At 46.6% G+C, this 9,987-nt stretch overlaps 1 long non-coding RNA gene across 1 annotated transcript; it reads left to right on the top strand.

Annotated features, from left to right (window-relative positions):
* Positions 1 to 1,108: 1,108 nt before the first annotated feature.
* On the top strand, positions 1,109 to 9,312 carry LOC144827465 (uncharacterized). Its single transcript, XR_013610200.1, has 3 exons — positions 1,109 to 1,216; positions 8,079 to 8,148; positions 8,375 to 9,312. It is a non-coding gene; the product is annotated as an uncharacterized LOC144827465 (long non-coding RNA).
* The last annotated feature ends 675 nt before the right edge of the window (positions 9,313 to 9,987 follow it).

Below are 9,987 nucleotides of genomic sequence, written 5' to 3'. Positions count from 1 at the left end.
AAACTCAGACATGAACAGCAAATGAACAGCAGAGACCTCCTCAAGGGCCAGTCAAGGTTAAGGCAGGACTTGCACTGTATTCAGTAAAGAGCAGAAGTAGGTCTCGGACTGCTAAAATCGTTCTTATGATGTGTCCATTAACTCATTGCTGCTGTGTCCCAGGAGACTACTGTTTTCCTTTTCTGCTGGGTCTATGCTCGAGACAGGGTCATGTTGTCTCCATTACGAACTCTCTGACAAGCCCTGCAGACATCTATACAGCCCTAAAATGTAATCTATCCCTAGCCAATTTGTGCTGCCTACAAAAATAAAAACTTATAATGTGCAACAGTAGCCTTGAACAAATGTATTTCTCTGTTATGTACCACCCGTGTTGTTAAATCAGAACCTCGGATTTATTGAATAAAAGTGGCAACTACTATGTCATAGAATGCCTATACTTATTGTACTGAGCAATGATATACCAATGCAAACCCTATGTGAGGTAGCTATAAGGAAACAGGGAAATGCAGAGTTGGTCCCTAAAAGGATTTAATTGTCACAGTCATTTAAGTTCAAGCCAGCCACAAATGATTGTGTCCCAAGTCCTCACTGACTTTTCTCAAAAATAAAAAAATAACAAATCACCTTGTTTGAGACAGATGATAATAATGCCACAATCCGACTGTAGAAATGGGGGAAAGAAAGGGGAAGAGAAAGAGGAAAACAGTGACTAGGAGAAAGCAAGGAAGAAACTAATTTAAGAAAGTAATATAAAAAAGGTATGTAATGTATAGTGGTGGATGAAAAAGGCATGAGGTGGAATCAAGACAGGACAGCCTGTGGTATCTAGCAGCCCTGACATCAGCAGCAAAGATGGGGGTTATTTAGAAAGCCACTTTAAAAAGATCTGGTTAAGTAGATACATTTTTGTCTGCTCTGGGTCTCACACAACGCTTGGTTGCCTCAATGTTTTTACATGATATAATACATTTATGATGATGCAATCACGTAACTGAATACATATGCTAAAACATAGACATGCCTTGTCACAACTGTCTGAATACAAATTGATAAATGTAAGAGAATAAAAAACTCATAAACCCCTCCTGCTCTCCAATGAAACATGCAGGGTCTACGCCTGAAAAAGAGAGCAGCACACTGAGAAGGCAGGACACGAACAAAGAGAGAGTGAGAGAAAGAACGAGGAACAGAAATATTTGATGTTAAAAGAGAGGTAAGTGCTGAAAAAGTGAGAGAAGAAAGAGATAAAATTTGAGGAAATTCGAAAGTTTGTGGAAGAGAGCATGTCGAATAGAACCAGGGTTATGAATAGAGCGAAAAAGCGCAAGTGAAACAAGTCATATAAAACCACTTGGAGAGGGACAGTGACTGAGCGAGCAAAAAGGTATATAAGGAGAAAATGCAAAAAAATGCAACCATTGAACAATGGGACCCAGCTATATGCAAATCAGTCTTGATTCTACTCCAATGGTAGCAAGTAAATACTGTAGCCGTGCGGTGGTTGAGCCTACGAGCACTGACTAGGGTGCTTGCTAATCAATAATGGGGACACGGTATACAACCTTTACCACGCAACTTTTACCACGACCTACCTTTACCACACAACTTTTACAACGCAGGACCCTTCACCACGCATACCATTACAACGCAGGTATTTACAACGCAGATACCTTTACAACGCATACCATTACAACGTAAGTATTGGTAAGTATATAATTTTATTTAAAATATTTTAGGTTTGGGTTTTGGGTAAATTGGTATTTTTAGGGTTCAGGGTCAGTTTTCAGTTTTTGGGTAAAGGGGTATTTTTAGGGTTCAGGTCAGTTTTCAGTTTTTGGGTAAAGGGGTATTTTTAGGGTTCAGGGTCAGTTTTCAGTTTTTGGGGTACAGGGGTATTTTTAGGGTTCAGGGTCAGTTTTCAGTTTTTGGGGTACAGGGGTATTTTTAGGGTTCAGGGCTGGGTTTGGGTTTTGGGGTACAGGGGTATTTTTAGGTTTCAGGGTTGGGTTTGGGTTTTGGGGTACAGGGGTATTTCTAGGGTTCAGGGCTGGGTTTGGGTTTTGGGGTTCAGGGGTATTTTTAGGTTTCAGGGCTGGGTTTGGGTTTTGGGGTACAGGGGTATTTTTAACATATATATTTAAAAATTAATAAATATTAATATAAATAATTAAAATATTAAATATTAAAATAATAATTTATTAATTTAAAAACATATTATTAATAATTACATTATTTTACCATATTATTTACTTACCTATACTTACGTTGTAATGGTATGCGTTGTAATAGTACCTGCGTTGTAGTGTATTGCGTTGTAAAGGTATTCGTGGTAAAGGGTCCTGCGTTGTAAAAAATGTGTGGTAATGGTCTGCGTGGTAAAAGAACGCGTGGTAACGTCATATATCCTGGGGACACACACCAGTATTACTCTATGGGTGCGGATTGCCCCCGAGCAGGCATGCCCCTTCCTTTTACTCTGCGCGCTCTGCCTGCCGGCAGGAGCGCGTGGGTGTGAGATATTCGGCCGCAGCCGGGTAACATTCAGACTGCACACTTATTACAACCCATCCCAACTCAGTCTCATTTTCTTCTGCGGGAAGTTGGTCGCTCCGCCACTTGGCAGGCACAGTCTTTCAGGTGGGAGCTTGGTCTGGGGTTCTCTCTCAGTCTGTACCTGTGGTGGTTAAAACGTGGGACTCTGGTTGCTCGGGGCTCATTGTCGCCATCACACAGGTCCCAGGGGTCAGTGGTTCAAGGCCCTGGTCCACCTCGCTGCATGCCGCTCGGGTTGTTGGTGGCAAGGTACACACAGGGATTTCTTCCTACTCTATTTCATTGTTTTCCCCTGTGTCTTGGGTACTGTCAGCTTCCAAGGTGGAGTAGGGCTCAGGCACCCTTTTGAACCAAGAGATGTTCCAGGTTACTTTTTCTCCTCTCTTCGCCATAGTTACCATGGCCCCTTTCACATCGACCACCGTCCAGTGGCCCAGTTTGTACCTGGTTCGGAATTTCTCTCCAAGCCTCCTATCTTTCCTGATCACGGAGTACCCTCTATGTACTTCTCTGGGCGTTGGCCTCCGGGTCTTGCTGGCGGCAAGATTCTACTTCTTCCTCCACTCAAGGGCATTACCCACGTGGTATGGCGGCGGAGTCCATCCTGGGCAGACAGGGATTGTATCTCGGCGGACCCCATTGAACATCAGCACCCACGGGGTGCATCGGGTGGTGCTGTGGGGGGTGCCCCTATACTCCCGGAGGAATAGTTGTAAGAGTGGCTCAGCGTCAATATTCCCCACCATGCGGATCCGCAAGGCCTTGTTGAGGGTCCTCATGAACCTCTCAACCTCCCCATTGGCTTGTGGCCATTGTGGGGTGATGTGACGTTGCTGTACGCCGTGTTGCTTCATGAAGTCATGGAACTCATGGCCCTTCGTAGCTCTTAATCTCTGCTGGGCCCCCGAACATTGCAAAGGTCTTCTCAAGCACTGGGGCCACCTGGGAGAACACGGTGGAGCTGACCACCTCTAACAGGGGGTACTAGGAGTAGCTTCATTCATCACCACGGTCATCCGACCATTGTGGAAACTCTGTAAATCGATGCTTACTTTCTACCATGGGGTTTTGCCCTGCTCTTCTGTCTGGACAGGTGCTGGTCTCTCCGAGGCACTGGTCAACTGGCAGGCCAGGCATCTTCTCACAGTTTCTTCCACTTGAGTTTCAAGTCCTGGAAACCACACCTTTTTTCACATTTGGGCCTTCATTCTCTCGACTCCTTGGTGTCCCCCGTGGGCCAACTGGGTTGCCTGGTGTGGAGAGATGCCGGTTTGAATATCCGGGACCCTCTTAACAAAATCTCTCCTGGAGTTATGCTCAGCTCATTCCTGATCCTCCACATCTTCAGGAGGCACTCCCTCTCAGGCCTGGACTAGTCGCTGACTGCGGGAACTGGTGCCAGTGTCCTCCTTGGATGGCTGCCCGCACTTTAGACAGCACTGGATCCCATTCTGTGGCAGTGGCAATCTCTTCCAACATCAGTGCTTTTGGCCATGTGATCGTTGAGATCATGTTCCAGTGCATCGATGACCGACTTCTCCTCTTGTTCGTCCAGGGGTGCTGGGTGCCTTGAGAGGAAGTTAGCTGGGTTTGTGGCACCTGGGAGGTAGGCCACTTCCATTTCGTATGGCTGGAGTTCAATGGTCTACTGCTCGAACTTCGGGAGGGTGTGGTGCAGTCCTCTGAACAACAGCTCTAATGGTTGGTGGTTGGTAATGACCCTGAATGGCTGTCCACAGATGTATAAGTGGAAGTGACGGCACGCCCACGGATGGCCAGGGCTTCCCTTTCAATTTGTGCGTAGTGCCTCTCAGTGGGTGATAGCGCCGTGCTGGCATATGCCAGGGCTGTCCATCTTCCGGGTTCTTGTTCCTGGGTTAGTACTGCCATGAGGCCTATGGGGCTGGCATCGACTGAGATTTCCGTCTGCTTGGCAGAGTCAAAGTACACTAGGGAGGTGTGGTCAAGGAGGGCAGTCTTGATTCTCTAAAATGCTGTTTCATCCAAGGTTCCCCCATCCATATTGCGTCGGCCCAGGTGAGGTTTCGTAGTGGCTTTGCGATTGTGGCCAGCTCGGGGAAGAATCGTTCACAGTATTTTGCCATCCCCAAGAAGCTTCGTACTTCAGACACTGTCGCTGGGGCTAGGGGCATCCTTGATTGCTTGGGACTTCCACGGGTCCACTTGAATGCCTTTCTGATTAAATTAGTAGCCAAAGAATTTTATTTGTTTTTGGAAGAAGAAGAAGAAGCACTTTTCCCTGTGTAGGGTGACCCCATATTCTTGAAGCCGCTTCTCTGTGGCCCTCAGATGGCGGTAGTGCTCGTCAGCGGTTTACGAGTGGATGAGGATATCATCATTCACGTTCAGCACCCCCGGCAGGCCAGTTTGGATCTCCCTCAGTGCGTCCTGGAACACCTCTGCCGCCGACAATATCTCAAAGTTGAGGCGTTTATATCTCCTTAGTCCAAGGTGGGTACTGAATGTGGTTATGTAGTGACTCTCTTTGTCTAGGACCAGCTGATGATAACCTGCGTTCATGTCTTATTTTGAAAACCAGCAACACCCGTTGACGTTGGCCACTATGTCGTCCATCATTGGTGTAATGTGACGTTCGCGCTTGATGGCTTTGTTGGAGAGGTGCATGTCTATGCACAGCCGGGTTTTCCCTGGCGGTCTGGGCCTCTCGGATATCTCTATGGGGGACACCCATGGTGTGGGTCCAGACACTTTTTTGATGACACCTTGGTCTTCTAGTTTTTGCAGTTCTTGTTCCACTATTAGCCTGAGGTGGAAAGGAATCCTTCTGTGTCGTAGTGCCATTGGTGTGATCGACAGGTCAATGTGTAGCTTGACTAGTGCTCTCCTAATCCGACCTAGACCTTGGAACAGGCTTGTACACTGGTCTAGTAGTTCTTTGGTCTGTTTTGCCTGCATACTCCTTGCAAACATTACTAGTCCTAGTTCTTCAGCTGCATGGCTGCTCAGTAGATTGTCGGCCTCTTGGTTGATGACATGAATGTCGGTCATGATCTCGTTGTCCTCAGATCGTACTGGTACTGTCATCTTGCCCCGGAGTGGCAGGGGTGAATTACTCCCATACGCAAATATTTTCCTTTTGGATGGTTTGAGCTCTGGTTTGGGCCTCAGCTGGTTATATTGTTGGATCCCCATGACCTTTACTGACGCGCCGGTGTTGATCACCACGCTTACATCTTACCCAGCGATCTTTAATGTACATGTGGGCAATGGCCTTCTTCATTTCTTTAGTGCCTGCATGAATGACACGAGGTACGTTTCTCCTTCGTGGACCTTGGTGGACGAATCCTCAAATTGGTAAGTGACTCTCTCATTCTTCCATCCCCCTCGGGATGACATCAGGGACACACTAGACAGTTGTATTACGAATTTGCGCATGGGCCCAGCCCCTCTGTTCTCTTTACGTGGGCCTTTTCGCGGGCACACGGACATGAATTTGTTTGGAATTCCTCAGTTGGTGCACGTCTTTCCTTGGGCAGGGCACACATGTGGTGGATGTTCCTCATGCCCACAGTCTCCGTACTGGCCTCAAAGTATGGGGCAGGCAGTCCTGTGCCCTGTTTGTCCTGTCCCATGTTGTGATGGCGTCGGTCTTCTCAGTTTTAAAGGTTGTGCGCGTCAATGCCAGGTCCATTTCATCCGATCGTGCTGCTGATAGGTTGTGTGACCTGGCCATGACTAGTACGTCGTTTAGGGGTTTGTTCGGATGCCTTAGTATGAGCACTCATAGTACCTTGCTGCGGACCGGATGAGGTGAGCTTGAATCTCCTCCATGGCTCTTTCATCGACTAGGTGCATGCTTGCTAGCTCCCTCAGCCTTGTGTGGAAGGTATCGATGGACTTCCCTTACCGTTGTCTGGCTTGGCACAACTTGAATCTCTTATAGTCCAGATTCAGTTGGGGGTTGAAATGCGCATTGAGTGCTGCCACAACTGAGTCCTAGTCAGTTGGTCCCCCAGTGCCTGCAAGGTGCTTGAGTAGCCGATAGACTTCCTCCCCAGCATAGTGAAGCAAAAGTGAACGCTTAACTGCCCCATCTGTCTCCCTAGTGGCCATGAAGTAATTTTCTAGACAACCCAGCCACATTTTCCACCTTGGGGATGCTTTCGTGGAGTCAGCTGCCTCGCTGAACGGGGGCAGTATGCCTGTAGGTGCGTGCTGAGTGACGATGCAGACCGGTGCTGGTTGGCCATCAGGATTGTCCCCCATTCTCTTCTCATTATGGGTGACGTTGCCAGTTATTCACGCTCACTTCTGGCAGGGAGTCGTTTCTACTGTGCCCGCGTTCCTAGGGGCTCGCTGCTGCTTAGGCGAAAGTGTGGGTGGTCCCACGGTGGTCTTTGGAGAACCTGTCAATGTCCCTTATTTTCCTTCTTCCTTTTCTTTGCGCGTGAGGCACCATGCACGAAGGGCCAGCTCACTCTGGGGTCAGCCGCAGAGGTTCCTTGTAGGTCACCTGGGCAGTGCAGGCATGTGGAAGCCACTGTGTGAGCTAGGACACGGTGGCAGAGGTTGCGTCTTACCGGCAGTTGAAGGCTGCACTGTGGATACTCTGACCTCTGCCCGGACAGTGTGTCTGTCTCATGCCTGGGTCTGAACTGTGGCTGGCAGTGACCACGTGAATCTCGTAGCACGATTAGGGCCGCTGCATGGCCTGCATCATGCCATCTGCCGATCCTCAGTGAGATGCTGGAGCGTGGATCTGGCTCCCCTCCGTCATCTCCAGTGTAGCCGTGAAGTGGTTGGGCACACGCACTTGCCAGGGTGTGCGCTAATCAATAATGGGGACTCATGCCAGTATTACTGTATGGGTGCGGACGGCCCCCGAGTGGTCACCTCCCTTACTTTTATTCTGCACAATCTTTCCGCCGGCTGGAGCGCGTGGTTGCGACACATCCGGCAGGGGCCAGACAACATTTAGACTGTAAACTTATTACATCTATCATTGGCTGAGATTCCTCACATTGTGGTAATGAAACACTGTAGACTACGCTTGTTTTGCTGACCCCTACATAGATGGAGGAAAATGCCTCTTAATATTGTTTCTGAGCAGGATGGTGCTACTCCCCGCACAAAAACAATCCTGCCTACATCGCAAGCTCCCTTGGAACATGGCGCAAGGGTGCCTGCATAGGAGCTAGGCAGCCAAAAGTGCACCAGGGCTCGGAAAGGACAAGAATGTAATGTATTATGTGAAATAAAGTGCATTTGTGCCCTTTTACGCAGCGCAGCAATGTGGCTTGATGTGTTGCGCTGTGGGAAAAATGTATATATATGCTCCCTAATCTTTCGTTATACATCTCATCATTAGTCCTTTCTCTAACATTTTTTATGCTGTTTATTTTAAATGAAAAGTTAACTGCAGTTTTATTGGTGTCTATTCATTTTCTTTCATGTATTTATCTCTAATGCCACAGCATTTATCGTGAAGATCATTTTTATAGTTTGTCAATAAATATTTAACATACTTTTTCTCTCCACAGCTGCTGAATCAGACGATTTCTTGGCAACACCATCTACGAAGACACTGGTCCAGCAGCTGCCATAATGGGGGTAATTCAGACCTGAAACATCTGTGGCTTGAATTGATGTGCTGATATTGCTGAAATATAATAATTCCATGACTGGATCAACTCCTAATTTCATAGGCTTTTTGTATTTACAATGTAATAACCTTTAGTATATGTTTTTTTAGCAATTTCAATTAAATGACTGCATATATCATTGGACACAAAACTGCATTTGATGTAGTTTAACTGTTTTCATCTTCCTTTTGCAGATACTGGGGACAACGCTCCAGACGATGATGCTGGACCATCTGTAAATGGAGGCTGGCGGGACATATAGGGAGAGATTTGAACCATACTACAAGCACCTATCACAGCAACCAAAACTGCTGACGAAAAAGGGGATGAGGAGAAGGAGAAAGAGGAGGACGAGAAACACAAGTTGGTTGATTTCATGATTTCTTCCAGTCACTACGTCCCAGAGAAGACCACTTCACAGCCGGGCATCAGTTTTCCTCCAGTAACAGTTCTGAGGGTTGCCAGCCTCCCTTAGTTGAGCAGCAAAAGATGCATGTTTTGCATGTGCTAAGCTCATCTACACAAGGCCTTCAAATAACAGGTACCTCTGTAAAATCTCCTCTTCATTCTTAACAAAAAGGTGCACCATAGGTATTCTCTATTTTGTCTTAAAGAGAGAACACCTCTGATGAGGAACAGGCATCCCCTTTATCCCTCCCCCAACAACAACCGAGAAGGCAGCCCTTTCAATGATTGCTCTCTTGCTGGTGATGTCAGAATACACATGTGGGGGAACTGGCATAGTCTAATCATTCAATGAAGGATATCTCCCTAAGATAGCTATCTCACTTAAAGGACTTCCTTAGATCATTGACAGGCAGACCAGTGCCTTTGATAACTTGGACAAATGTTACCAAGACAAGACATGGCAGAGATGCACCAAGAACATCTTCAGATTTTGAGGGAAGATACTGCAACTTTGCAGCTGGAAATATTTTTAGGTGCAGTGCACATGCTTTTTAAGCCCCACAATGTTTATCCTTTTAAGCTTTCCCAACAGAGTTAAAACAGGATTTCAAAAACGAACCCGGAAGCCTTCCCAGCGTCATCACTCCTAAAATCAAGTTACTTGAAGGTTTAGTTACAGGCTTAGCCAACATGACTGAGCAAGACTAGATGACTTCCACGTCACAACGAGCTCCACTCTGTCTGTCCCCTCATTATGGCAGAGTGACACACTTAGGATAGAACTTGAAGAGGTAAGATTCATACAACAAATAAGCAAAACTAAAAGCTGAAGCTGTGATCAAGAATCCTCCATTGCAGAGTGGCAAAAGCGTCAGTCATTTTGATAGATTGAGGTTAATGCAGTTTATGAGCAGAGTGCTCATGAAGGAAAAAGGCATATAAACAAAGATTGTGTCCCACAAACCCATAATATGAAATAGCTGTTCTGGTGGCTCCTCCTATGATGCTCAAGAACTTCATACTTCTGTAATGATACAGGCAGGCTCAGTTTTGATGCAATATGTTTTACTATATTGTTTCTCTTAGTGAACCTATGACGTATAATAGAATTTACTGAGTTACATTCGGCTAAACTAGAGTGCACGTGATTCTCACTTGAGGTGTATGCTGTGTAGGTTACATTCTGTATGTGCTAAGGAACGTTCTACTACACAAATGTGCAGCTGTGAAAATCCTGTTGCTTGTCTTTGTGATTGATGGCGAGAAGTGGAGTTGTCTAGTGTTGGTAGGATGAGTAGGTTTCCTGTTTGGATTGGTAGGGAGACAATGTCTTTTTACAGAGGAGAGAGATGATGTCCTATACAGATGGAGAGGCAGTATATGTCCTGGTTAAATCAGG

This window comes from Lissotriton helveticus, chromosome 4_1 (assembly GCF_964261635.1).
Source record: "Lissotriton helveticus chromosome 4_1, aLisHel1.1, whole genome shotgun sequence".
Taxonomy (NCBI): Eukaryota; Metazoa; Chordata; class Amphibia; order Caudata; family Salamandridae; genus Lissotriton; species Lissotriton helveticus.
This window is presented reverse-complemented; position numbering and strand designations above follow the sequence as displayed.